The sequence below is a fragment of the Bubalus kerabau genome, chromosome 4 (genome assembly GCF_029407905.1).
Source record: "Bubalus kerabau isolate K-KA32 ecotype Philippines breed swamp buffalo chromosome 4, PCC_UOA_SB_1v2, whole genome shotgun sequence".
Lineage (NCBI taxonomy): Eukaryota > Metazoa > Chordata > Mammalia > Artiodactyla > Bovidae > Bubalus > Bubalus kerabau.
This window is the reverse complement of record NC_073627.1, coordinates 149,248,098-149,274,738: the sequence shown is the minus strand read 5'-3', so window position 1 is coordinate 149,274,738 and position 26,641 is coordinate 149,248,098. Positions and strand designations below refer to the sequence as shown.

The 26,641-nt window shown below is 38.4% G+C and overlaps 1 protein-coding gene across 2 annotated transcripts in view; it reads left to right on the top strand.

Annotated features, from left to right (window-relative positions):
* The window catches only part of FANCC (FA complementation group C), a 313,057-nt gene that overhangs the window by 50,667 nt on the left and 235,749 nt on the right, over positions 1-26,641 (top strand). The window lies entirely within an intron of this gene.

The window sequence follows — 26,641 nt, the reverse complement described above, 5'->3', positions numbered from 1 at the left end:
TAGTCAAAGGTATGGTTTTTCCAACAGTCATGTACGGATGTGAGAGTTGGACCATAAAAAAGACTGAGCACTGAAGAACTGATACTTTCAAATTGTGGTGCTGTAGGAGACTCTTGGAGTCCTTTGGACTCCAAGGAGACCAAACTAGTCTATCCTGAAGAAAATCAACCCTGAATTTTCATTGGAAGGACTGATGCTGAGGTTGAAGCTCCAGTACTTTGGCCACCTGATGGGAAGAGCTGACTCATTAGAAAAGACCCTGATGCTGGGAAAGATTTAAGGCAGGAAGGAAAGGGGGTGACAGAGGATAAGATGGTTGGATGGCATCATTGACTCAATGGACATGAGTTTGAGCAAACTCTGGGAGATGTAGAAGGACAGGGAAGCCTGGCATGCTGCAGTCCATGGGATTGCAAAGAGTCAGACATGACTGAGTAACAATAACAGCAACAACCCCATCAGAATCCCCTGTAGCATTTCCCCTCCTCTTTCTCCCAGACAGTAGGAATGGCACCACTCTTTTACCACAGACATCTCCCCTACAAATTTTCTTTTTTAAAAAAATTGAAAGACAGTAAATGACCACCTGTACACACACACACACACACACACACACACACTTTTCATTTTCATTTTGCTAACATTTGTTAAGTGTGGATATGGTGGCATATCTGCCCACCCTGCCCACTACTTCAGTGTTCATTGCCTAAGAATAAGGAGAAGGAGATGGCAACCCACTCCAGTGTTCTTGCCTAGAGAATCCCAGGGACGGGGGAGCTTGGTGGGCTGCCGTCTCTGGGGTCGCACAGAGTCCGACACGACTGAAGTGACTTAGCAGCAGCAGCCTAAGAATAAGGACATCCTAAATGACCACAGTTGAGTTATCACACACCAGAAGTATAGCATCTGAAGTATGCTCCATATTAAAAATTTCCCAATTATCCACCCCCCTCCCACAAAGTCCCCATTTCCCATGAGTTCATGGTGTGCTGTGGGAAAAGGTACTTGCCTGTGTAGAAGGTGCAGGAAAAATATACCAGCAAAGGTAAACAAACACGATGGTAAGAAACTGGTATCAGTGACACGTACATTGTGAATGGATGATAGATAAAAATGGAAAGACTTTCAGAAGGAACTGCATTTTAAGTATATACAGATTTTATTTTGGTAATAAACAGAGCTATATTGTTCGTATATATAGTGTACTGTACTTATTTGAAGAAAAGTTAAGTATTGACTAAGGCATAGAACTAGTTCTGGGCCTCAGAAAAAAAGATTTTGAATAATAATTTCAGTATGCAGTTGGACAAATTTTTACTAAAATGTGTTCTGAGTCTCATTATTGAATATGTGCATGCGTGCTAAGTCGCTTCAGTTATGTCCAACTTTTTGTGACCCTCTGGACTGTAACCTGCCAGCCTTTTCTGTCCATGGGATTCTCCAGGCAAGAATACTGGAGTGGGTTGCTATACCCTCCTTCAGGGGATCTTCCTGACCCAGGGAGTGAACCTGCATCTCTTATGTCTCCTGCACTGGCAGCTGGGCTGTTTACCGCTAGTGCCACCTGGGACACTCTGGTTATTGATTATATCTAAACTTATATCCAGGGCTTCCCTTGTGGCTCAGATGGTAAAGCGTCTGCCCACAATGTGGGATACCTGGCTTTGATCCCTGGGTCGGGAAGATCCTCTGGAGAAGGAAATGGCAACTCACTCAAGTATTCTTGCCTGGAAAATCCCATGGATGGAGGAGCCTGGTAGGCTACACTCCATAGGGTTGCAAAGAGTCGGACACAACTGAGCCACTTCACTTCACTTCACTTCAAACTTATATCCGGAGAAGGTGATGGCACCCCACTCCAGTACTCTTGCCTAGAAAATCCCATGGACGGAGGAGCCTGATGGGCTGCAGTCCATGGCGTCATGAAGAGTTGGACACGACTGGGTGACTTCACTTACACTTTTCACTTTCATGCATTGGAGAAGGAAATGGCAACCCACTCCAGTGTTCTTGCCTGGAGAATCCCAGGGACCGGGGAGCCTGGTGGGCTGCTGTCTATGGGGTCGCACAGAGTCGGACATGACTGAAGTGACGCAGCAGCAGCAGCAGCAGCAAACTTATATCTAGCAATAGAATAATTGTTAATGACGCAGTTAACAACCAGTTAACAATCAAGATTGCCAGGAGAAATATCAATAACCTCAGATATGCACATGACATTACCCTTTGGAAGAAAGCGAAGAGGAGCTAAAGAGCCTCTTGATGAAAGTGAAAGAAGTGAAGTGAAGTGAGGGTCGCTCAGCCATGTTTGACTCTTTGCAACCTCAGGGACTGTAGTCTGCCAGGCTCCTCTGTCCATGGGATTTTCCAGGCAAGAATACTGGAGTGGGTCACCATTCCCTTCTCCAAGGGATCTTCCCAACCCAGGGATCAGACCCAGGTCTCCCACATTGCAGGCAGATTCTTTACCATCTGAGCCACTAGGGGAAGTCAGGAAAGCCACTAGGAAAAGTCAGGAAAGCCACTAGGAAAGTGAAAGAGGAGAGTTAAAAAACTGGCTTAAAACTCAAAACATTCAGAAAACAAAGATCATGGCATCTAGTCCTATCACTTCATGGCAAATAGATGGGAAAACAATGGAAACAGTGACAGACTTTATTTTCTTGGGCTCCAAAAATCACTGCAGATGGTGACTGAAGCCATGCAATTAAAAGACTTGCAACTTGGGAGTAAAGCTACAACCAACCTAGACAGCATATTTAAAAGCATAGATATTGCTGACAAAGGTCTGTCTAGTCAAAGCCATGGTTTTTCCATTGGCCACGTATGGATGTGAGAGTTGGACCATACAGAAAGTTGAATGCTGAAAAGTTGATGCTTTTGAACTGTGGTGTTGGAGAAGACTCTTGAGAGTCCCTTGGACTGCAAAGAGATCAAACCAGTTAGTCCTAAAGGAAATCGGTCCTGAATGTTCATTGGAAGACCTGATGTTTAAGCTGAAGCTGCAATACCTTGGCCACCTGGTGAGAAGAGCCTACTCATTGGAAAAGACCCTGATGGTGGGAAAGATTGAAGCCAGGAGGAGAAGGGAATGACAGAGGATGAGATGGTTGGATGGCATCACTGACTCTATGGACATGAGTTTGAGCAAGCTCTGGGAGTTGGTGACGGACAGGGAAGCCTCGTGTGCTGCAGTTCATGGGGTCACAAAGACACAACTGAGCGACTGAACTGAACCTCTGGGTGAATCAGATTGAGTTTTTTGAAAGAACCTGTTTATCATCTTCGGGGAAGTTCTAGTTGAAACTGGAAAAATTTTAATTTTATTCTAGCTCATTACATATTATAGGGACTTCAATATTGTTCATTCAAAAATTCAGTACATTTTAGAAACCAGCTATTAGTTGACCTTAGTTGTGTACTAAGTTTTGTACTATGTTTGTTACTTTGCAAGAGTACCCTTAAGGCTCAAGTCAAGTTAAAATTAGGGTAGATGGTGTGTGCCTATAAAGTCAGACTAAAACTATATTTTTTTCCTGTCGACACTTGAATAGAAAAAAGTGACCTAAGAATCATGCTGCAGTGTACAGTCTTATTCAAAACCACATATACTATAGTATTTTTAAAACCTGGAACCAAAATGTAGAATCATTGTGTTTAATAGCAGTTAAACTACATCTGATATTACTTGTATGACTCTGCTGCTCTGTTTTGGCTTTTGGATTACATTAGTGGTATGAGAATGATTTTTATATTTAAGTAAGATACACTGCTTCACTGCACAGATGGTATCAGTTTTGAATTACAGTACTAAGTAAAAGAAAACTAGAACAACAATGATTTTGCCAGTCCGTTCTTACTGATTATTTATTTTGGATGGTTGTAGTCCTTTTGAAGGTAGCGGACTTAACCTAGAAACTGGAGCCAAGAACCGAATGGGTGGGCACTCCTCCTATTCCCTACTACAGGTCTGCTCATTTTTCCCAAGAGAATCAGTGCAAGTTCTCCCTGAATGCAAGACTTTACTTCCTTAACAAAACTACTGTCTTGATTAACTTCCCTCTGCTCCTCGTTTAAATATCCACAGGTCAGGTAAGTACTCTGTAGCTCTCACATCCCTATGACCTTGGCACAGTCCCTTTTTTTTTTCTCATTTTTTTTTTCATCCTCCCTAGATTAGCTCATCCCTTTCCATGGCTACAAATACCTTCTATCTGTTGATGGTTCCCACATCCATGTCTTTAGCTCAGATCTGTCTCCTAGCCTACATACTCATTGGACATTTTCACTTGTGTGCCTCAAGTATCTTGTTCTCAACACGCCCTAAACTAATTCATCTTTCAATCTAGGTGTGTCCTTATTGTTCTGTTCCTTCTTTTAGTACACAGTGGTACCATGCATCTAGTTCCCTGGTCAGAAACCCGAAAGTGAAAGTCACTCAGTCATGTCCGACTCTTTGTGACCCTGTGGACCCCAAGGACTGTAGTTGTCTAGGCTCCTCTGTCCGTGGGATTCTCCGGGCAAGAATACTGGAGTGGGTAGCCATTCCCTTCTCCAGGGATCTTCCCAACTCAGGGATTGAACCCGGGTGTCCCACATTGCAGGTGGATTCTTTACTGTCTGAGCCACGAGGGAAGCCCTGGAATGCTGGAGTGAGTATCCTATCCCTTTTCCAGTGGATCTTCCTGACCCAGGAGTCAAATCAGGGTCTCGTGCATTGCAGGTGGATTCTTTATCAGCTGAGCTACCAGGGATATACACCATCTTACCAGGGGACCTGAATGTCATCTTTAATTCCTCCCTCTTCATGTTCAGTCAGACACTAAATATAAATATTATATACACTATGTCTTCAGTGTCTCATATCTAGGCACTTTTCTTCATTCTTTCATGCATTAGACAAGGCCTCGATTACTAAAAAATGATCATCAATCTTATAGTATGATCTTCCTGTTTTCTACTCATTTTACGTGCTGCTTCTATGTAATCTTTCTAAAATACAAATCTAATTACATCACTTTTGTGGTAAAATTCTCCAGTGGCTTCCTATTCAGAATAACGTCCAATATCCTTATCAATCTTATAAGGCTCTTTCAGCTCCATCTACTGCTTGCCTAAGCAAGGTGACAGCCTTGGTCAAATTTATTTTTTTAACCTGCAGTCCTCCTGACACTTATCATTCATGATGTTTTTCTTGTGAGAAGCCAGAAATTTTATTGTGGTCTACTGTCCATTAGTAAACCCCAGTCAGAATTGTGTTTTTCTTCCTAAAGACACTTTGTACATATTGTAGCAGATAGTTGTACTAGCTGGCAAATTCCTTTGAAAAAGCTCTGCCTAGAAGTTATGCTTGATATTATTTCAATGTTTTTATTACTGACTATAAGGAAGCTATGTACTTTATTGAGCCCGATAAAGTAATAGAGGTAATTAGATGTCACCGTAGTCTGTCATTTTTCCCCAGACAAGGTGATAAAGAGTAAACATCAGCTTCTGTTGAAGCAATTGCTCAAACATGCCAACAGAGGCTGATTGTAGGTAAGTCTCCTCTAAGAGAGTGGTGTTCCTGAAGATCTTAGGAAGGAAGGAAGGAACAAAGAAAGGAATGTCTCCAGTGGAGGGATGTAACCGGTGAGGTCGAGACACAAAGCACTAATAGAGTAATCCTTTGGCTGGTCTCTATCTCTAGATGCCCTAAGATGTTTGTTTTCATGATTGAAAAAGAACTCACTGTAGAGCTTGTCCAGAGAGGGGAGTAAGTCCTGATTTGGCAAGATCCTAAAACAGCTGCATTACATCTTGTTAGTCTATGCTTTGTCTTCTGACAGGTCCTCTTGCCTCAGTCTTTGCACACGCTGTTCCCGTTGCCTGTAACATCCTGCCTCCTATTCACTTGACGATCCCCCACATGCTGTTCAGGTCTCTTTCTTGACACCCTGGGGCTGGGTTAAGTGCTCTGCTGAGTCTGTCTTACTATGGGAACATTTATCACACTGCAGCTTTAGTTTTAAGTTCAGTGACTGTGACTAATTTTACCATTTAAAATGAAGGGGATTTTAGAAGGTTTGCTTTTTAAGAGAATTGACTAGAGTTATGAGCCATTTCTCCATTCCTGAAACCAGTAAAGCTATGAGTTGCCTTTGAACCTAATTACAACTTTGAAAAATTTGGGTGCAACGTACCATAAGATATTCTATGGATGAGAGCTAGCCTACCCCAGCCTAGCTGCAAATGTCTTGAATGTGAATGCTGGTGTTCTTTTTTTGGTGTGTACTCCAGTTGAAAAGCCAGCCCAGTCTTGTCCCAACACATGACTTGTGCTTATTTGGCTAATTCAATATATCCTACCTGCCTTTTCTGTACTTTCATCCTAAAAGTTCTCTTTGCCCTCTTTGCACTTACCCCTAGATCCCCTCCTGTTAGTATGGATATTTGCTTTCATTAACTAGATGTTTTTCCTCAGGTGGTATTATCTAGAACTGTTGTTTTGAGAGCACTTTTATTTCTATGCTCAGAGGAGCTAAATATGCTTGATATACCATAATCCAATAAGGATATATATATTTTCCTAACTTATACTTTACTGGAACCCTATTGGACAATCCAAACAAATTACCTTTGGCTAAGGAAAAAATACTTAAAGATATAGGAATCTGATGTGAAATCTAAAGGAGCATTGATAAAAAGAGAACATTTCTTTTCAAATATGTTTTCTTCACTTTATCTCAGTCTTCTTTGTCATTCAAAAGACATGACACGTGGGCCTTCTGTCTCTTTTCTGTTTTCCAGGCAGTGAATCCTCCTGTTACATTAGATCGGTGTGTCTATATCATGATTCTTACATCACTTTACATTGGAGTGTGATATAGAAGGTTTTCAATATACAGTAGACTTGATATTTTCAGATTTAACATGTACAGTTCTGAATATTTGCAGTTGATTTCAAAAATCTATGACATGCAGTAAGTTGTAGTTTTGCTGAGATTCATATTTGAGTAATAGATACTATGAGGCAAGTTTGTGAACCTGAAGCATTGATCTAGTGAGTAAGCTTAGCTCACGCCTCAGAGTCTGCCTCCGAGTGAATTTACTGTCTGCTCGGCATCAGAGCTTACACAATGTTTCTATGACGTAATAAAACATTTTAAAATGCATTATAAATAAAACGAACTACTAGTCCTGTTGAAGAAAGAGAAGAGAAAATATTAAGATCTAAGAACATGTTGATTTTTGGTGTGAATAGTGAAGTTTTAAATAAATTAAGGATTAGGATATCTAATTAAATTGTGATTATAAACTAAAATGTGACTGAGTCCATGGTAGTCATCAAGTTAGTGAACCTATTTCATTGAGTACTCTAGCCAGTGTGAAATTTGCTCAGGTGAATGAGAAATTGTAGAAGTTGAATAGGTAATTGTGTGCCCTGAAGATAGGAAGGAGAAGTCTGTTATTCTTTGTGGAAATTTTTTTGTAGAAAACCAGGGCCATGGATATAAAATATGAAACATCAAGTATTGAAGGCACTAGTCAATTTCTATTAATGAACTAACTTTTAGTGTGAGTAAAGGTCCATAATTTTGAAGGGGGGATAAAATTCATACTTTTGTTATACTATGTATAGAAACATGGAAACATCAAGGGAACATTTCACCCAAAGATGGGCACGTAAAAGGATAGAAATGTAGATGCTGGAGAGATCAAGAAGAGATGGGAAGAATACATGGAAGAACTGCACAAAAAAGATTTTGATGAGCTGGATAAGTATGGGCATGTGGTCAATTACCTAGAGCCAGACATTCTGGAGTGTAAAGTTAAGTGGGCCTTCTTGTTGATCTGATGGAATTCCAGTAGAGCTATTGGAATAGCTCTACTTTTCCAAGGATGATGACGCTATCAACGTGTTGCACTCAACACATCAGCAAATCTGGAAGACCCAGCAGTGGCCACAGGACTGGAAAAGGTCAATCCTCATCCATTTCCCAAGAAGGGTAGTACTAAAGAATGTCCAAACCATTGGACAGTTGCACTCATCTCCCATGCTAGTAAGGTCATGTTTAAAATCTTGCATGCTAGGCATCAGCATTACGTGAACCAAGATAGGCAGGAGAAACATCAACAACCTCAGATAGGCAGATGATACCACTCTAATGGCAGAAAGTGAAGAGGAACTAAAGAGCCTCTTGATGAAGGTGAAAGAGGAGAGTGAAAAAGCTGGCTTAAAACTCAAAGTTCAAAAAGTGAAGATCATGGCATCTGGTCCCATTACTTTATGGCAAATAGAAGGGGAAAAAGGTGGAAGTAGTGACAGACTTCCTCTTCTTGGGCACCAGAATCACTGTGGATGGTGACTGCAGCCATGAAATCAGAAGACAATTGCTTCTTGGCAGGAAAGCTGTGACAAACCTAGACAGTGTGTTGAAAAGCAGAGCCATTACTCTGCCAACAAAGGTCCATATAGTCAAGGCTAGTGGTCTTCCCAGTGGTTACATACAGTTCTGAGAGCTGTAAAGAAGGCAGAGCACTGAAGAATTAATGCCTTCAAACTGTGGTGCTGGAGAAGACTCCTGAGAGTCCCTTGGACAGCAAGGAGACTAAAGCAATCGATCTTAAGGGAAATCAACCATGAATACTCATTGGAAGGACTGATGCTGAAGCTCCAATATTTTGGTCATCTGATGTGAACAGCCAACTCATTGGAAAAGTCTCTGATGCTGGGGAAGATTGACGGCAGAAGAAAAGAGTGTCAGAGGATGAGATGACTGGATGGCATCACTGATGCAATGGACATGAACTTGGGTAAACTTAGGGAGATGGTGAGGGACTGGGAGGCCTGGCGTGCTGCAGTCCATGGGGTTGCAAAGACTTGGACGCGACTGGGTGACTGAAGAACAGCACATATAGAAAACAAAGGCTAAATGAATAGTCACTAGACTATTTATAATTAACATGTAGAAGGTGATTAGGAGATCCTTTTTTCCTTTTAAAGGTCTGCAGTCTTAAGATCTGATTTTCTTTGTGTAACAAAAAGTTAATGTGAAGCATAAACCAGTCCTAGTGCTAGGGACAAGTTTCCTCTTGAGTTCTAGAAGGTGAAGTTGTTATAAACTAGAAATGTGCTCCACAAGATGACAGAGACAAAAACAAGTGGTAAGGAGATTATGAATAAGCTGTATATGATTTTCAGAACTCCAGGAAGTAGTCTAATATAGAAGTTGCTAACTGCCATATTCAGTCACTTGTGATGTATTGATGAATTGAAGAATGCCTGAGCAGTAAATTTCTCATTAGCTCCATGTAAAATAAATTTATAAAAATGTAGAAAGGGAAAAAATAGTTATTAAGTTTTCTTTAAGGGGCAGGGGATTAAGAGGTAAAACTACTATGCGTAAAATAAATCAACCAGAAAAGATATACAGCAAGGGAATATAGCCAATATTTTATAATTTCTATAAATGGAGTATAACCTTTAGAAATTGTTGAATCACTGTGTTGTACACCTGAAATTTTTATGATATTATAAAATTTTTATAATATAGCTAATTTATAAATTAGCTATATCTTATTTTTTTTAAAAAAGGAAAGAAAGCATCTACCACTTTCTTTGTTTTCTCCTTTGAATTTTTCACATTATGGATAAAAACTGCCCCCACCCCCCCATGTTTTTTTCCACCACTTGTTTCTTTCCCTGACATAACTGCTCATGGCCATCACACGGTCAGAAGGACCTTGCTGAAAGGTTATTACCTGCTCTTTTGTATCTTTCGTCTAGGAGGTAATTGGATGGCACAAATAGTGATGGGCATTTTGTATATGGAATCTTACAATATGTGGCTTTTTGTGTCTTTCTTCTTTCAGTTACTATAATGTTTTCAGGGTTGATAATTATAGTATGTATCAATATTTCATTCCATTTTATGGTTAAATAATACCATATTTTATCCCATTCATCAGTTGATGGATATTTGGGTTGCTTCCACTTTTTGATTATTATGAATAATGCTGATTTGAACATATGTATACAAATTTTTCTTCGAAAACGTGTTTTTTTGTGGGGGTAGGGTTGCTATACCCAGGACTAGAACTTCTGGGTCATATGGTATGTCTATGTTTAACTTTTTGAGAAGATGCCGGACTGTTTTCCACAGCTTGCTGGACCACTTTACCTTCTCACCAGCGACATATGAGGGTTCCAGTTTCTCCACAACTCATTAGCACTTGTTATTATCTTTTGTGTCACTAGCTTTACAAATGATTTTTTAAAATTATAGTTGATTTGCAACATTGTGTTAGTTTTCAGGGTACAGGTTCAGATTCTTTTTCATTTGGGTTGTCACAGGATACTGAATATAGTTCCATGTGCTATACAGTAAGTCCTTGTTGTTTATCTATTTTATATGTAGTGATGCATACCTATTAATTCCATTTTGTTGTTGTTCTTCAGTCACTAAGTCTGTCCCACTCTTTGCGACCCCATGGACTGCAGTTTGATAAGCTTCTCTGTCCTTCACTGTCTCCTGAAGTTTGCTGAAATTCATGTCTTTTAAGTCAGTGATACCATCTGACCATCTCATCTTCTGCCACCCTCTTCTCTTTTTGCCTTCAGTCTTTCCCAGCATCAGGGTCTTTTCCAGTGAGTCGGTTCTTTGCATCAGGTGGCCAGAGTATTGGAGCTTCAATTTCAGCATCAGTCCTTCCAATGAATAGTGAACTGAAAGTTGCTTAGTCATGTCTGACTCTTTGTGACCCCATGGACTATACAGTCCATGGAATTCTTCAGGCCAGAATACTGGGGTGGGTAACCTTTCCCTTCTCCAGGGGATCTTCCCAACTCAGGGATCGAACCCAGGTCTCCTGCATTGCAGGCGGATTCTTTACCAGCTGAGCCACAAGGGAAGCCCAAGAGTACTGGAGTGCGTAGCCTATCCTTTCTCCTAGCCTATCCTTTCTCCAATGGATCTTCCTGACCCAGGAATCAAACCAGCGTCCTTCCAATGAATATTCAGGGTTAATTTCCTGTTGGACTAACTCTTTGATCTCCTTGCTGTTCAAGGGACTCTCAAGAGTTTTCTCAAGCACCACGATTTGAAAGCATCAGTTCTTCAGTGCTCAGCCTTCTTTACGGTCCAGCTGTCATATCCATACGTGACTACTGGAAAAACCATAGCTTTGACTAGATGGACCTTTGTCAGCACGGTTGTAATATCTTTGCTTTTTAATTCTCTGTCTAGGTTTGTCATAGCTTTCCTTCCAAGGAGCAAGCATCTTTTAATTTTGTGGCTGCAGTCATTGTCCACAGTGATTTTGGAGTCCAAGAAAGTAAAGTCTGTCACTGTTTCCTTATTTTTTCCCATGTATTTGTCATGAAGTGATGGGACTGGATGCCATGATCTTAGTTTTTTGAATGTTGAATGTTAAGCCAGCTTTTTCACTCCTCTCTTTCACCCTCATCAAGGAGCTGTTTAGCCCCTCTTCACGTTCTGTTTTTATCTCTCTTCCTCCCCTTTGCCCTTTAGTAACTTTGTTTTCTATGTCTGTGAGTCTGTTTCTGTTTTGTAAATAAGTTGATTTGTATTATTCTTTTAGATCCCACACATAAGTGATATCTTATAATATTTGTCTCTCTCTACCTGACTACAGATGATTTTGATTGGTACAACAGTTAAAGTCTGAAAGAGCCATTTAAAACTTTTTGTAATTTTTTTGCCCTGTGATTTACTTTAGTAGTATTGACAAAGGTCTCAAGGACATATTTCTTGTATAAGGTTTTTATGTTTAGGAAATTTAATTTATAACAGATTCATAACTAGGTTTTGAACTTTTCTTCTTTAAACTGTTTCTTCTGAGTAGTAATCTAGTATTTCCTCCATTTTGCTATTATTTGGATTCTTCTTTTTTTTTTTCTTCTAACTTCTTGAGATACCTAACTTATTACTTAAAATTTTTTTCATTGTGGTAAAATATACCTAACATAAAATCTAAATAACATATAAAAGTATACATAACATAAAAGTTTCATTGTATGTATACCCCACAGTTTGTGTGTCTATTCATCTGTTGTTGCTACCTTTTGGCTGTTATGAACAGTGCTGCTTGAACACTGGGGTACATGTTCTGCTCACTGCTTTCAGTTCTTTTGGATATATACCCAGAGGTGGAATTGCTGGGTCATATGGTAATTCAGTTTAATTTTTAAAGGAACAGTCGTATGCTCTTTTCTATAGTGGTTGCATCATGTTGCATTCATTCCAGCAGTGCTCAGGGGTTCCACTTTCTCTAGTGTCACTGGCACTTATTTTCTATTGTTTGTTTTGATGATAGCCATCCTAATGTATGTGAAGTGATATCTTTTGGTGGTTTTTAATTTACACTTCCCTAATGATTAGTGGTTCCACTCTTTTCATGTGCTTATTAGCCATTTGTATATCTTGTTGGGATAATGTCTATTTAAGACCTTTGCCCATTTTTTAATCAAGCTGATTTTGTTGTTATGGTTGAGTCATAGGACTTCTTTATATATTCTCCATTTTAACTCATTAGAAACATGATTTCCCAATATTTTTTCATTCTTTATGTTGTCTTTTCACTCTCTTGATTGTATTCTTTGATGCCTAAAAGTTTTAAATTTTTATGAAGTTCAGTTTCTTTGTATACCTGTACTTTTGATGTCATATCCAAGATAACATTACTGAGGTCAGTGTTATGAAGCTTTTCTCCTATGTTTTCTTCCAAGTTTTATAGTTTTAGCTCTTATGTTAAAGTCTGATCCATTTTGAGAAATTTTGTATATGAGATAAGGTTGAAGTGAAAGTGAAAGTGTTAGTTGCTCAGTCATGTCCAACTCTTTGCATCCCAGGGACTGTAGCCCATCAGGCTCCTCTATTCAAGGAATTCTCCAGGCAAGAATACTAGAGTTGGGTAGCTATTCTCTTCTCCAGGGGATCTTCCCGACTCAAGGATCGAACTGGGGTCTCCTGCATTGCAGGTTAATTCTTTACCATCTGAGCCATGAGTACATTAATTTTTAAATGTTTAAAAAATATACACAGTTATAGCTATAAATACTTTAATTATGTCCCACTTGTTTTGATTATGGAATTATTCCATTTTCTTCTTGAGAGTTCTGTCAAATTTTGCTTTATGTAGGTTGATACTGTATCATTTGATGTATTCAAATTTAGAATAATTATAGTGTTCTCATGAGTTGAATTTTTGTCATGATGAAGTGAACCTCTTTCTCTGGTAATGATTTCTGCTTTAAAGCCTATGTACATCAACCCTATTTTTGTCAGTGTTTATATCTATACTCAGCTTTTCTTGAAGTTTTAATTGTCACCCTGATAAACACTATATATTTGGATTTTAAAAATTCATTTTGATCATCTTTTTTAAACTAGATCATTTTAGTCTATTTACATTTGATGTGATCAATGATAAATCAGCTTTTTATTTCCTTCCTTCTTTGTACTGTAACTATTCTGCATTCCATTTCTCTCCTTTCTTGCATTCTTTTTGATTGATAATATAAAAATATAGTTCATAGTTTGTTCATGTTATTTTCTAAATTACCTAATCTATATCTGTTCTTTTAGTGGTTATCCTAGAAGTTCTCCTCACTATATTCTTTGTCCACTTCCCTACCAGTTTACTTTCCAAATAAACTACTTATGGGGAACCTCAAATAAGGCATTTATTGTTCTTGGGATTTAGAGTTCTAAGATCTGTGGATTAACATGCATATTGATGATGGGAAGATATAATTAGAAGATGTTCAGTTTCCTTAATGGTGGTAGATATGGAAATCTGTGTATCAAGTCCCCTTAGTTCTCATGAGGTTTTTATATATTTTTGGTCATTTACCACTCCTCATGCTTGAATGTTATTGTTTGGAACCCAGTGATATCCTTACCCACTCAGCAGAGAGAAGTAATTGATACACAGAAATCCTCATACATTCTTCAAAGTTTACTGCAAGATTGGATGGACATGAAGACCAGTTTTCTGGGAACATTCTCTTAGCAGCCCTAAACTATAAGCATGTCTAAGCATCCTTCTGAAATTTGTATGCTACAGTAAAGGTTAAAATTAAAATTTTTTAAAAGTTTGAGAACAATGGAGGATTTATGAATATTAGAATTTATATGAATTCTGTGGAGAAGAGTGATTTATGAATTTTAGCATGATCAGAAGCCTTAGCTATTGATATTAACACATAAAATTATTATTCTGTTGGTACAAATGTAATTGTGGTTTCAGACCATGAATTTTAAATCATTATAACTAGGCTCAAACACGTCTTTATTAAGCAAAATAGTAATGATTACAATCGATGCATTTTTGCCAGTGAGAAATAGGTTTATTCCTGTAGCATAAAAATCTGTGCTTAGGGATTTGAAAAACTCTTGGAAAGCGTTTTCTGCATCCTGATGGTTGTAGAAGCATTTTCCTTGCAAAAAGTTGTCAAGATGCTTGAAGAAGTGATAGTCAGTTGGTGAGAGGTCAGGTGAATATGGAGGATGAGGCAAAACTTCTTAGCCCAATTTGTTCAACTTTTTAAGCATTGCTTGTATAATGTGTGGTTGTGCATTGCTGTAAAGAAGAAGGGTCCTTTCTATTGACCAGTGCCAGCTACAAGCATCGCAGTTTTTGGTGCATCTCATCGATTTGCTGAGCATACTTCTCAGAGGGGATTCAGATCCCATACTTCTTTGCTGGGATTCAGAAAGCTGCAGTGGACCAGACAGGCAGCAGACCAGCAAACAGTGACCATGACCTTTTTTTTGGTGCAAGTTTGACTTTGGGAAGTTCTTTGGAGCTTCTTCTCAGTCCAACCACTGAGCTGTCCATCGCTGGTTGTATAAAATCCACTTTTCGTTGCACATCACAATCCAATTGAGAAATGGTTTGTCGTTGTTGTTGCCTAGAATAAGAGAAGATGACACTTCAAAATGACATATTTTGATTTTCGGTCACCTCATGAGATACCTACTTACCTAACATTTTCACCTTTCCAGTTTGCTTCAAATGCCAAAGCAGTGATCAATGTTGAGTTCTTCAGCAACTTCTCATGTGGTTGTAAGAGGATCTACTTTGATGATCCTTTCAATTGTTTGTTGTCAACTTCTGATGGCCAGCTACTGCACGCTCTTTATCTTCAAAGCTTTTGTCTCCTTTGCAAAACTTCCTGAACTGTACATTCATTAGCAGTTCCTGGGCCAAATGCATTGTTGATGTTGTGAGTTTTCTCAGCTGCTTTACGACCCATTTTGAACTCATATAAGAAAGTTGCTCAAATTCGCTTTTTGTCTAACATCATTTCCCTAGTCTAAAATAAATAAAATAAACATCAAGTAATAAGTCAGTAACAAACACAAACTGAGAAGTGTGCTTTAAAATGATGTATAACATAACCACATTTATTTAAGAATGTATTCCAATATCAAACACCAAAGTTCATTAGTGCAACCACAATTACTTTTGCACCAACCTAATAATACCCTAATAATACCAACCTAATAATACCCTGTGCAACCACAATTACTTTTGCACCAACCTAATAATACCATAATAGTACAAGTGCAAAAGACAGCTGTCCTTTTATGGAGGGCTACCCTGGTGCTCAGATGGTAAAGAATCCACCTGCAGTGTGGGAGACCCGGGTTTGATCCTTGAGTTGGAAGGATCCCCTGGAGGAGAGCATGGCAACCCACTCCAGTATTCTTGCCTGGAAAATCCCCATGGACAGAGGAGCCTGATGGGCTACAGTCCATTGGGTCACAAAGAGTCAGACAGGACTGAGCACAGACCCTTTTATGGTGTGCTCTTTTTATGATATATTCATGTTTATTTATTCAAGGTTCAATTGTGTAGTTTTTAGGTTCCTACTATAACTAGTAATAATAGGAAAAGGAGTACGTCAAGGCTGTATATTGTCACCCTGCTTATTTAACTTCTATGCAGAGTACATCATGAGAAATGCTGTACTGGAGAAGCACAACTGAAATCAAGATTGCCGTCAGATATGCAGATGACACCACCCTTGTGGCAGAAAATGAAAATGAACTAAAAAGCCTCTTGATGAAAGTGAAGGTCGGAGAGTGAAAAAGTTGGCTTAAAATTCAACATTCAGAAAACGAAGATCATGGCATCTGGTCCCATCACTTCACGGGAAGTAGATGGGGAAACAGTGGAAACAGTGTCAGACTTTATTTTTTTGGGCTCCAAAATCACTGCAGATGGTGATTGCAGCCATGAAATTAAAAGACGCTTACTCCTTGGAGGAAAAGTTATGACCAACCTAGATAGCATATTCAAAAGCAGAGACATTACTTTGCCAACAAAGGTCCATCTAGTCAAGGCTATGGTTTTTCCAGTGGTCTTGTATGGATGTGAGAGTTGGACTGTGAAGAAAGCTGAGTGCTGAAGAATTGATGCTTTTGAACCGTGGTGTTGGAGAAGACTCTTGAGAGTCCCTTGGACTGCAAGGAGATCCAACCAGTCCATTCTGAAGGAGATTAGCCCTGGCATTTCTTTGGAAGGAATGATGCTAAAGCTGAAACTCCATTACTTTGGCCACCTCGTGTGAAGAGTTGACTCATTGGAAAAGACCCTGATGCTGGGAGGGATTGGGGGCAGGAGGAGAAGGGGATGACAGAGGATGAGATGGCTGGATGGCATCACTGACTCGATGGACGTGAGCCTGAGTGAACTCTGGGAGTTGGTGATGGACAGGGAAGCCTGGCGTGCTGCGATTCATGGGGTCTCAGAGAGTCGGACACAATTGAGCGACTGAACTGAACTGAACTGAACTATGGTGGAAATGCAAACACTCAGTGATTGTGTTAAAACTGTACCTGTTAATTTATATATATGTCAGTGGAAGGAGATGGTGCTATATGTAGGAAATATATGCTTCTGGGCATTTACTTCTTCAGGGTTTCTAAAGGTTCAGAAAATTAAAAAAAACAAAGACTGAATCCCATGTGATACCTTTGACAAGCTGTAAAAGGTGCACTGTTGTTGTTGTTCAGTTGTTGAACTGATCCGACTCTGCGACCCCCACAGGCTGCAGCACGCCGGCTTCCCTGTCCTTTGCCATCTCCTGCAGTTTGCTCAAACTCACGTTCATTGAGTCAGTGATGCCATTCAACCATCTCATCCTCTGTCGTTCCGTTCTCCTCATGCCGTCAATCTTTTCCAGCATATGGGTCTCTATCAATGAGTTGGCTCTACGTATCAGATGGCCAAAGTATTGAAGCTTCAGCTTCAGCATCAGGTCCTTCCAATGAATATTCAGGACCGATTTCCTTTAGGATTGACTGGTTTGATCTCCTTGCAGTCCAAAGGACTGTCAAGAGTCTTCTCTAGTACCACAGTTTGAAAGCATCAATTCTTCAGCACTCAGCCTTCTTTATGGTCCAACTCTCACAACTGTACATAACTATTGGAAAAATCATAGTTTTTATTATATGAACCTTTGTTGCCAAAATGATGTCTCTGCTTTTTAATAATCTGTTTAGGTTTGTCTTAGCTTTTCTTCCAAGGAGAAAGCATCTTTTAATTTTGTGGCTGCAGTCACCACCCACAGTGATTTGGAGTCCAAGAAAGTAAAATCTGTCCCTATTTCCACTTTTTCCCTATCTATTGCCATGAAGTGACGGGACCGGATGCCATGATCTTAGTTTTTTGAATGCTGAGTTTTAAAACAGCGTTTTCAGTCTTCCTGTTTTACCCTCATCAAGACACTCTTTAATTCCTCTTCACTTTCTGCCGTTAGAGCGGTATCATCTGTATATCTGAGGTTGTTGATATTTCTCCTGGCAGTCTTGATTCTAGCTTGTGAGTCATCCTGCCCAGCATTTTGTATGTTGTATATGCTCTTCATATAGTTAAATAAACAGGGTGACAACATATAGCCTTGATGAACTCCTTTCCCAGTTTTGAACCAGTCTGTTGTTCCATGTCTGGTTCTGTTACTTCTTGACCTGCCTATAGATTTCTCAGTAGAAGGTAAGGTGGTCTGGTATTCCCATTTCCTTAAGAATTTTCCACAGTTTGTTGTGATCTACACAGTAAAGGCTTTAGCATAGTCAATGAAGCAGAAGCAGATGTTTTTCTGGAATTCCCTTGCTTTTACTGTGATCCAGCGGATGTTGGCAATTTGATCTCTGGTTCCTCTGCCTTTCTAAATCCAGCTGTACAATCTGGAAGTTCTCAGTTCATGTGGTGTTGAAGCCTAGCTTGAAGGATTTTGAGCATTACCTGCTGATTTCACATTAGTGAAATATAAATGGAGAAGCTATAGATTAAAATTAAATTCTTAGAGGAGCGTAAAAATAAAAGAGAAATGTGATTGGAAATAAGAAAAAGAATGAAGTGCTATAGTGCTAATCAAATAGAAGCACTGAATGTGAATACTCAACAAACGAATCAAGATGGAAGAGCACAGGAAATACGTATCTTGGCACAGGCTTGATAATGCAAGATGTTAGCACCAGTATTAAACACTGAATCCAAGTGCTAGGTGATATAACTATTACCTATTATGAGAATGCATACAAGGAAATTTACAGAAAGCATAAAAGCACAGACACCTGTATGAGAGTGCAACTTGCCAGGAGAATTTGTATCATGGCATGCTTAGACCAAGCAATAATCTTGACATGGTCCAGTGGTTTTCAAGTATTAATAACACATAGGCAGATAAATAAAATACATCAATGTCTAACTTATAACTATTAAGATCTGTTGGAGCAAATAGTTCCATAGCAAGTTTAATTATCTCTTAAAAGGTCCGTCTAGTCAAGGCTATGGCTTTTCCAGTGGTCATGTATGGATGTGAGAGTTGGACTGTGAAGAAAGCTGAGCGCTGAAGAATTGATGCTTTTGAACTGTGGTGTTGGAGAAGACTCTTGAGAGTCCCTTGGACTGCAAGGAGATCCAACCAGCCCATCCTAAAGGAGATCCGTCCTGGGTGCTCATTGGAAGGACTGATGCTGAAGCTGAAACTCCATTACTTTGGCCACCTCATGCGAAGAGTTGACTCATTGGAAAAGACCCTGATGCTGGCAGGGATTGGGGGCAGGAGAAGAAGAGGACGACAGAGGATGAGATGGTTGGATGGCATCACTGACTCAATGGACATGGGTTTGGGTGGACTCCAGGAGTTGGTGATAGACAGGGAGGCCTGGCGTGCAGTGATTCATGGGGTCGAAAGAGTCGGACATGACTGAGTGACTGAACTGAAGTGAAAGAGAGATCATCTTACATAAAAAAGACACAATAACTTGGACAGTTCAGTTCAGTTGCTCAGTTGTGTACGCCTCTTTGTGACCCCATGAACCGCAGCACTCCAGGCCTCCCTGTCCATCACCAACTCCTGGAGTCCATCCAAACCCATGTCCACTGAGTCGGTGATGCCATCCAACCATCTCATCTTCTGTCGTGCCCTTCTCCTCCTGCCCTCAATCTTTCCCAACATCAGGGTCTTTTCCAATGAGTCAACTCTTGGCATGAGGTGGCCAAAGTATTGGAGTTTCAGCTTCAACATCAGCCCTTCCAATGAACACCAAGGACTGATCTCTTTTAGGATGGACTGGTTGGATCTCCTTGCAGTCCAAGGGACTCTCAAGAGTCTTCTCCAGCACCACTGTTCAAAAGCATCGATTCTTTAGAGCTCAGCTTTCTTCAGAGTCCAACTCTCACATCCCTACATGACCACTGGAAAAACCAATGAAATTGTATATAAACCCTACTTTAAAAATTATTCTTCCTTGCTGAAACATTAGCCTTTGTTTTAGAGAAAGCATGAATGTTTTTAGATAAAAAACCAATTTTAAAAATCTCATTCATTAGTGTTAAGTGTCAGACATTTTACTTTCATGTCAGATCCCCTGTTCTTAATACAGAGATTGTCAGGAGCTCGGGACATGAATTTGTACAACTTACAAATTCAATTTCAGAGCTCTTGAGAGAAATTGTGACCTGGGCTTGGAAGGATAGGGAAATCTTATCAGCTGGAAAAACGGATTTTACTGTATAGCAGTGGTAAAATCTCTTATCTTGGATTTGTGTCTTGAATTTTTTCTTAAGAAAATAGAAATGTATTTTATTCAGGAAAAAGCATACTGCAAGTATACAGTTTCTTTCTACAAATTCCTGCCTTTTTGTTAGAGATAAAATAGCAGATTTTCTAGTTTAACTTTTTGAGGGCAATTTGAATCGTTTCCATCTTGCAAATTATGCAATTTCATATTAAATAGCCAGTGGTGAGGTGGTCGCAGGGAAGTATTCAGTTCATTCAGCATCATCAGATTGATTTGACAAAAGGGATTCTTTTAACTGTGTGGAAAACATTTTTCTCCCTTTATCCTTTGGCAGAGGCAGACATTGTCTTTGGTTTCCCCACAGAAGTCTGGGTGGGTAGACTTGGGATGTGTAAATAGAAACAGCAGACAGAGAGATTGCCTCTGACAGTTGGAAGGACCCACTGAGAATTTTAGAATGAGCCTGTTGACCCTGATGATGTGGTATGGGATGGGGTTGTTAGAGAGATTTGAGAGAAGAACTAAGCAATTTGAATGTAAATGAGGAATGCAAATACTCAGAATAAAATGATAATTTATCCTTAAGGAAATAAGCCAAAATTTTTAAGTTGAGTCCCTGAAAAATTTTGCTTTTGTTAACAGATAAAAACAAAAGTTACTTTTCATATTCAGCTTCCACTTCCTTTTGTGACATGTCATCAGTGTTTTGTGATGTGGATGAGTGCTTGATCTGTTTCTCAATGAATAAGATATGTGAACTTGGGCAAGAAATTGAATCCCTCTTTGCCTCAGTTTCCTCATTTATAAAACAGTGTTGTGGATATTGAGACATCAAAAGAGCTAATGGTTGTTGTTGCCATAGAATAAGCACTGTGTAAGTGTTAGCTGCTGTAATCATCATCATCATTTTTATATCAAGAGATTGAGAAAGTCTGTTGAGGATGAAGTTATGTCTTCCTCTAATAACCTCAGTATATTTGATGTATTTTTATAGAAATGAATCAAGAATGAATTAAGTGTTTAAAATATTTTGTAATATGTTCATGTTACCTTTTAAAAATTAACTTTTGAAAGATATACATATTTTCTTAACTTTTTTCCTAATTAAAACATGAGCCAATAAATGTTACATAAAAAAAATACAGCCACATGGGACCATTTAGTTTTGGTGCAAAGAACTGTACACACCCCAGTGGTCCCTAAGGGCATTATTATATTACAAATCTATACGGCGGTTCTCAATGATAGGCAGCCCCCAAGTCATCCAGATTTTAGGATATGCTTTCAAAAAGACATGGAAATGTATGTTTGTTTTTGAAAGAAAGTCTCCATCATGAGGACATATAGCAAATCTGGGCACTTAAAGTTCCTCTGTGATTTTAGCAAGCTCTGTCGGGTTTAGTGTATTCTTACGTGCATTGAAATTAAAGGTTTCTGTGTTTTTTTCACGGCCTTGAAGTTAGCATGAGAGAAACAGAGCTCTTAATCTTTGTTGCAGATTTTCATACTCCTCTTTTGTAGTATTGTCAATACATAATATGTAATAGGGCAGTGATGGCTGGAAGTACTGTCTTTGTTTTTGTTTTGTTTAACCTGTGCAGTTGGTCAGGTTTATGTTGTGGTTGTGGTGGTAAGTTTATTTTGTTTTCTTGTTTAATAAACTGCCATTGAGCCAACAAATTCTCTTACCTGTGAAGAATAAAGTGGAAGATGGATGATAATTAAGATTTTTGTATTTAACTACTAAAGTTTACTAGTTTAGAACTCTTAGAAGTAATAGCAGACAATCTCCCAATTTAGAGATGGGCCAAGAAGTGCACAGTAAGTGTTCAGGTAAATGTATTTTGAATGACAAATAAATTAATCACATCTAGATGTTACCATTTTCCAAAGAATGCAGTAGCTCTCACACTTTCCTTCTCAGGAGCAAGAAAACCTTTCCTGGAGGCCTCTATCCCAGATGTCTCCTTGTATCTCCTTGGCCAGGATACAGTTATGGTTGTAACTTTACTCCAGTTAAGAGATGTGGAATTACCCTCATAGACTTAGCTGTAATAAGTGTTTTGGGTAAACCACAAGGATGACTAAACTACTGGATATAAAAATAATACATTTCCTTTTATCTTAGGAAATTTAGAAAATAACGAGAAGTATAATTAAGCAAATAAAATCACCACACAGAGGTAACTATTGTTAACATTGCAGTATTTGGCTTTTCAGTTTTTGTGGCACAAATATATTTGTGTATAGAAAATTGCAGTCATCCTGTGTATAGTATTTTATAGTCTTAAATTTAGTCATCTAACACAAGCATTTTTCCATGCCACTAAATCATGTCCCTCTAAAATGAGACAGGGGTTTGTTGGTACTTTTATCTGGCTATATTACAAATTAGTTAGTTGCTTGTTGGAAATTTAGATAACAGTTTTTTTGCTGTTGTATGCAGTGAACATCCTTATATATCACTCATTGTGTACATCTCTGGTTATTTCCTTAGGCTCTGTTCCTAGAAGTGGGTTTATAGGTGAAAGGGCGTAAACACTTTCAAAGCTTTTGGGATACTTTTCCTATTATCCTCCAGAAAAACTTGTACAAGTTACACTCCCATAAACCTGTATATGAGTGGCCATTTAACTGTATTCTTGCCAGCACTGGGAATTACTTTTTAATTGCTAATTTTATAGTCAAGAATTGGTATTCTTTTGTTTTACTCTGTTTTTTTTTGTTTTTTGTATTACCACTGTTATTGACTATTTTTTCATTTAATCAGCAGTCCAGATATCAGTTGATGAAAGAATAAATATGTGTTTCTTGATGTGATCTTCTTAACATGGCATCATTTTTACTTTTTAATTATGATATACATAAAAGAACATAATGTTAATGTTAAGTGTAAAACCTCATAGAATTTATAACATTCTACTTTATGTTTACTTAATATTTATTTTATTTATAATATTGTACTAATTTAAAATTATAGTTTCTCTGAGCCAACTCTGGGTGAATTATTCCATCATAGTTGTAACCTTCCTGAAGTTCCTAATTACATATAAATTTCATCTTTGATACTGACTAAACAGTAGTTTCTTTTCAAATTCTTTCATGTTATTTAGTCGATGTCTGTGACTTTTACTCACAGCTCTTTGCTTCGACAACATAGCATTTTCTTTATCTTCACTTTCTCTCAGGTATAAAAAAACCTTTGTTATATAGGAGGAATTTTTAAATGTCTTTTTAAGCTTTCCTCCTTACATCTTAGATTAGATTCTTTTTTCTTTTTCTTCTTTTTATTGTATGAGTATGTTTGTGTGTGAGTGTGTGTAGGAGTAATCTCAGAGCTCAAGTAAATGATATTTTCCTGTGTTATTTATTAACAGTTACAGCTACTGCACATTGTCAACATTTGTCTCTTTTAATCTACTTTTTATTTCTAGGCGATTGGTATCATTATACTTTTTGGTTCTAGGCGATTGGTATCATAACCCTTTTCTTTTAAAGACAGATGAAATATTTTGAGCCACACAGCTCATAATGGTAGAGCTAGTTTGGAACTTAGTTTCCTAGTGATGTGTTTGGATTTCACGTTATAAACTGTACTGTGTTTGGTCTTGCACATTAAAAGAAACTGGACTGAAGTTTTCAAGTTATCTTGAGAAACTTACAGTTTAGTTAAATTTGGTTCTCACTCTCAAGTAGACTCTTCTCCCTATTATTTGCAGCTAGAAAAATAAAAGGCCTCAAATATAATTTAATATAACCATTAAGAACCATAGCACTTTTACAGTCATTTTTGTTGTAAACGAGTGTTTATACAACCCATGACTTGATAGCAGACCAAACCGTCTTATATTACCATATTTTGAATGTAGCAGGAACTGGCTTAGCAAAATTTTGAAATCTCTGACTCTGATATTTGTGGTATAGTAAAACAAACAACTCTGTGGCTTTCAGCTTTGTGTGGTGCAGCCTGTCCAAGGCACTGATGCTTATTCTCACTGTTGATTCCCTAGGTTTCAGGAGTGCTTTTGCTGACAGGCATTTAAGTTCACCAGGAGAGATTATTTCTACCTAGTGGAGGAATCTTGGAGAAAGATATCATCATTGTTTTGTTAGAAATGCCATAACTAATGATAGTAGCTAACATTTTTTGAGTGCTTACAATGTGCCAGGCGCAAGTCTAAGTGCTTTCTAGATAGTAATACATTTTATTATTCACAGTAATTCCTAGGTTTTCCACATTTAAAGATGCAGAAACTGAGGCATGAGGAGGTTAAATAATTTCCCAAGGTCACAGGGCAAAGTGAGAATTCAAACCTTGGCAGTCTACCTCCAGAGGCAGCCTCCTTAGTTACTCTGTTATACTGACACTTAATAGATGAAGAGGGAGAGGGTAGACTCATAAGATGCTGTTCATGTTTTTGGAAAAGGTTAATCTTATTTCTAGTGGCAGTCAAAATAATTAAGCTATTCAGTTCAGTTCAGTCACTCAGTTGTGTCTGACTCTTTGCAAGCCCATGGACTGTAGCACGCCAGGCTTCCCTATTCATCACCAACTCCTAGAGCTTGCTCAAACTCATATCCATTGAGTTGGTGATGCCATCCAACCATCTCATCCTCTGTCGTCCCCTTCTCCACCTGCCTTCAATCTTTCCCAGCATCAGGGTCTTTTCTAATGAGTGTTCTTCGCATTAGGTGGCCAAAGTATTGGAGTTTCAGCATCAGTCCTTCCAATGAATATTCAGGCCTGATTTCCTTTAGGATGGACTGGTTGGATCTCCTTGCAGTCCCAGGGACTCTCAAGAGTTTCCTCCAACACCACAGTTTAAAAGCATCAATTCTTCAGCGCTCAGGTTTCTTTATGGTCCAACTCTCACATCCATACATGAGTACTGGAAAAAAACATAGCTTTGACTAGACGGACCTTTGTTGGCAAAGGATGGTCTCTGCTTTTTAATATGCTCTCTAGGTTTGTCATAGCTTTTCTTCCAAGAACAAGTGTCTTTTAATTTCATGGCTGTAATCACCATCTGCAGTGATTTAAGACAAGATGGTAGAGTAGCTATTGCCACTCATTAAATTCTTAACTCATAAAAATGAGTTGTTTTATGCCTAATATTACTGTGGAACCCAGTGAATATTTAGATAAACTTGCACTTCCAGTAAATAGTTTTCTAGAAAGATAGTGTTTAAAACGAAATATAAAGAGTGGGTTCAGAATCAATGTGACAGTCACAGAATGACTGAGTGATCTTGTTAATGCTCTATAATAAATATTGCAGACCATGCCTTATTGATTGTGTACTCTGTGCTTTATAACTGTATCTTCCAGAAATGGCAGGCTAAATAATTTGGAATTGCCCAGGCTGGCTATAGGCAGAATTTGTATTTGACCCCTTCTCGTTTCACCTATCACTGATTGGGACCTTTGTCTGTTCTTCCTTTCCCTGTTTCAGCATGCTCCTCCTGAGACAATGGTATTAATGTTTAAGAGTATGTTTCATCTTCTCAGGGTATTTGCATTTAATAAAAACTCAAAGGCCATGCTGCAGAATTACTTCCACTATTTGCCTCATTCCTTGATGAGGCTCAGGAAATTTCTTCATATCATCATCTCTCTTCCAGCAGTCTATTTTGCTGTCAAGTCTAGACCTTAAGAAGGAGGCAGTGAACAGGGAAAAGAGTAGATGGAGAAAAGTCTAAATGAGATGGGAAGGCATGTGTGTAGATCATGGGTGGGAAAAGCAAGGGATGCCAGAGAACTCAGGGAAGCAGGAAAGACTAATGCTCCATTTGGAAATGAGGCAAGTAAGGTAAATTGAAGATTTTCAGGACAGATGGTTCAAAAATGAAGGAACTTCTCCTGACTGAGTATAATACAATGAAACAAGAATATAGACATGTGATAGAGTTAAGATTCTGCAATAAAAAATGCATATAATATAAGATTATGCATTTAATTTTTTATGAATTATCTTTTGAATTATTCCTGGTTCACAATTGATTAAAACAATGTAAACATTTTATAAATTTTGAAATTATTAAATATAAAAGTAAAATTTTATGTGAATTGCTGCTGTTAAGGAGAGTAAGAGATGGTGGTGATATTTTTGGTGAGTGCCTTCAGAAATGTTATCAGTGCTCATCTTTTGAATGATCTCTTTGTTTTGCTTTGTAAAAGGTTTTTCATTTGATTCAGTCCCAATTATTTTTGCTTTGGTTTCCTTTGCCTGAGGAGATATATTAAAATTTATATATTCCTGAAAACCACTGTCTGTTTTCTTCTAGGAGTTTTATGATTTCAGATCTTACATTTAAGGCCTTAATCCATTTTGAGTTGATTTTTGTATATAGTGTGAGAGTAATCCACTTTGATTCTTTTGCATGTAGTTGTCCAGTTTTCCCAATACTATTTATTAATGAGGGTGTTTCTTTCTCATTGTATTGTTTTACTTCTTTTGTTGTAGATTAATTGACCATATAAATATGGGTTCAGTTCTGGGCTCTGTTTTTTGTTCCATTGATCTATATGTCTGTTTTTGTGCCAATACCATACTCCTTTGATTATTGTAAATTTGTAGTATAGTTTGAAATCAGGATAT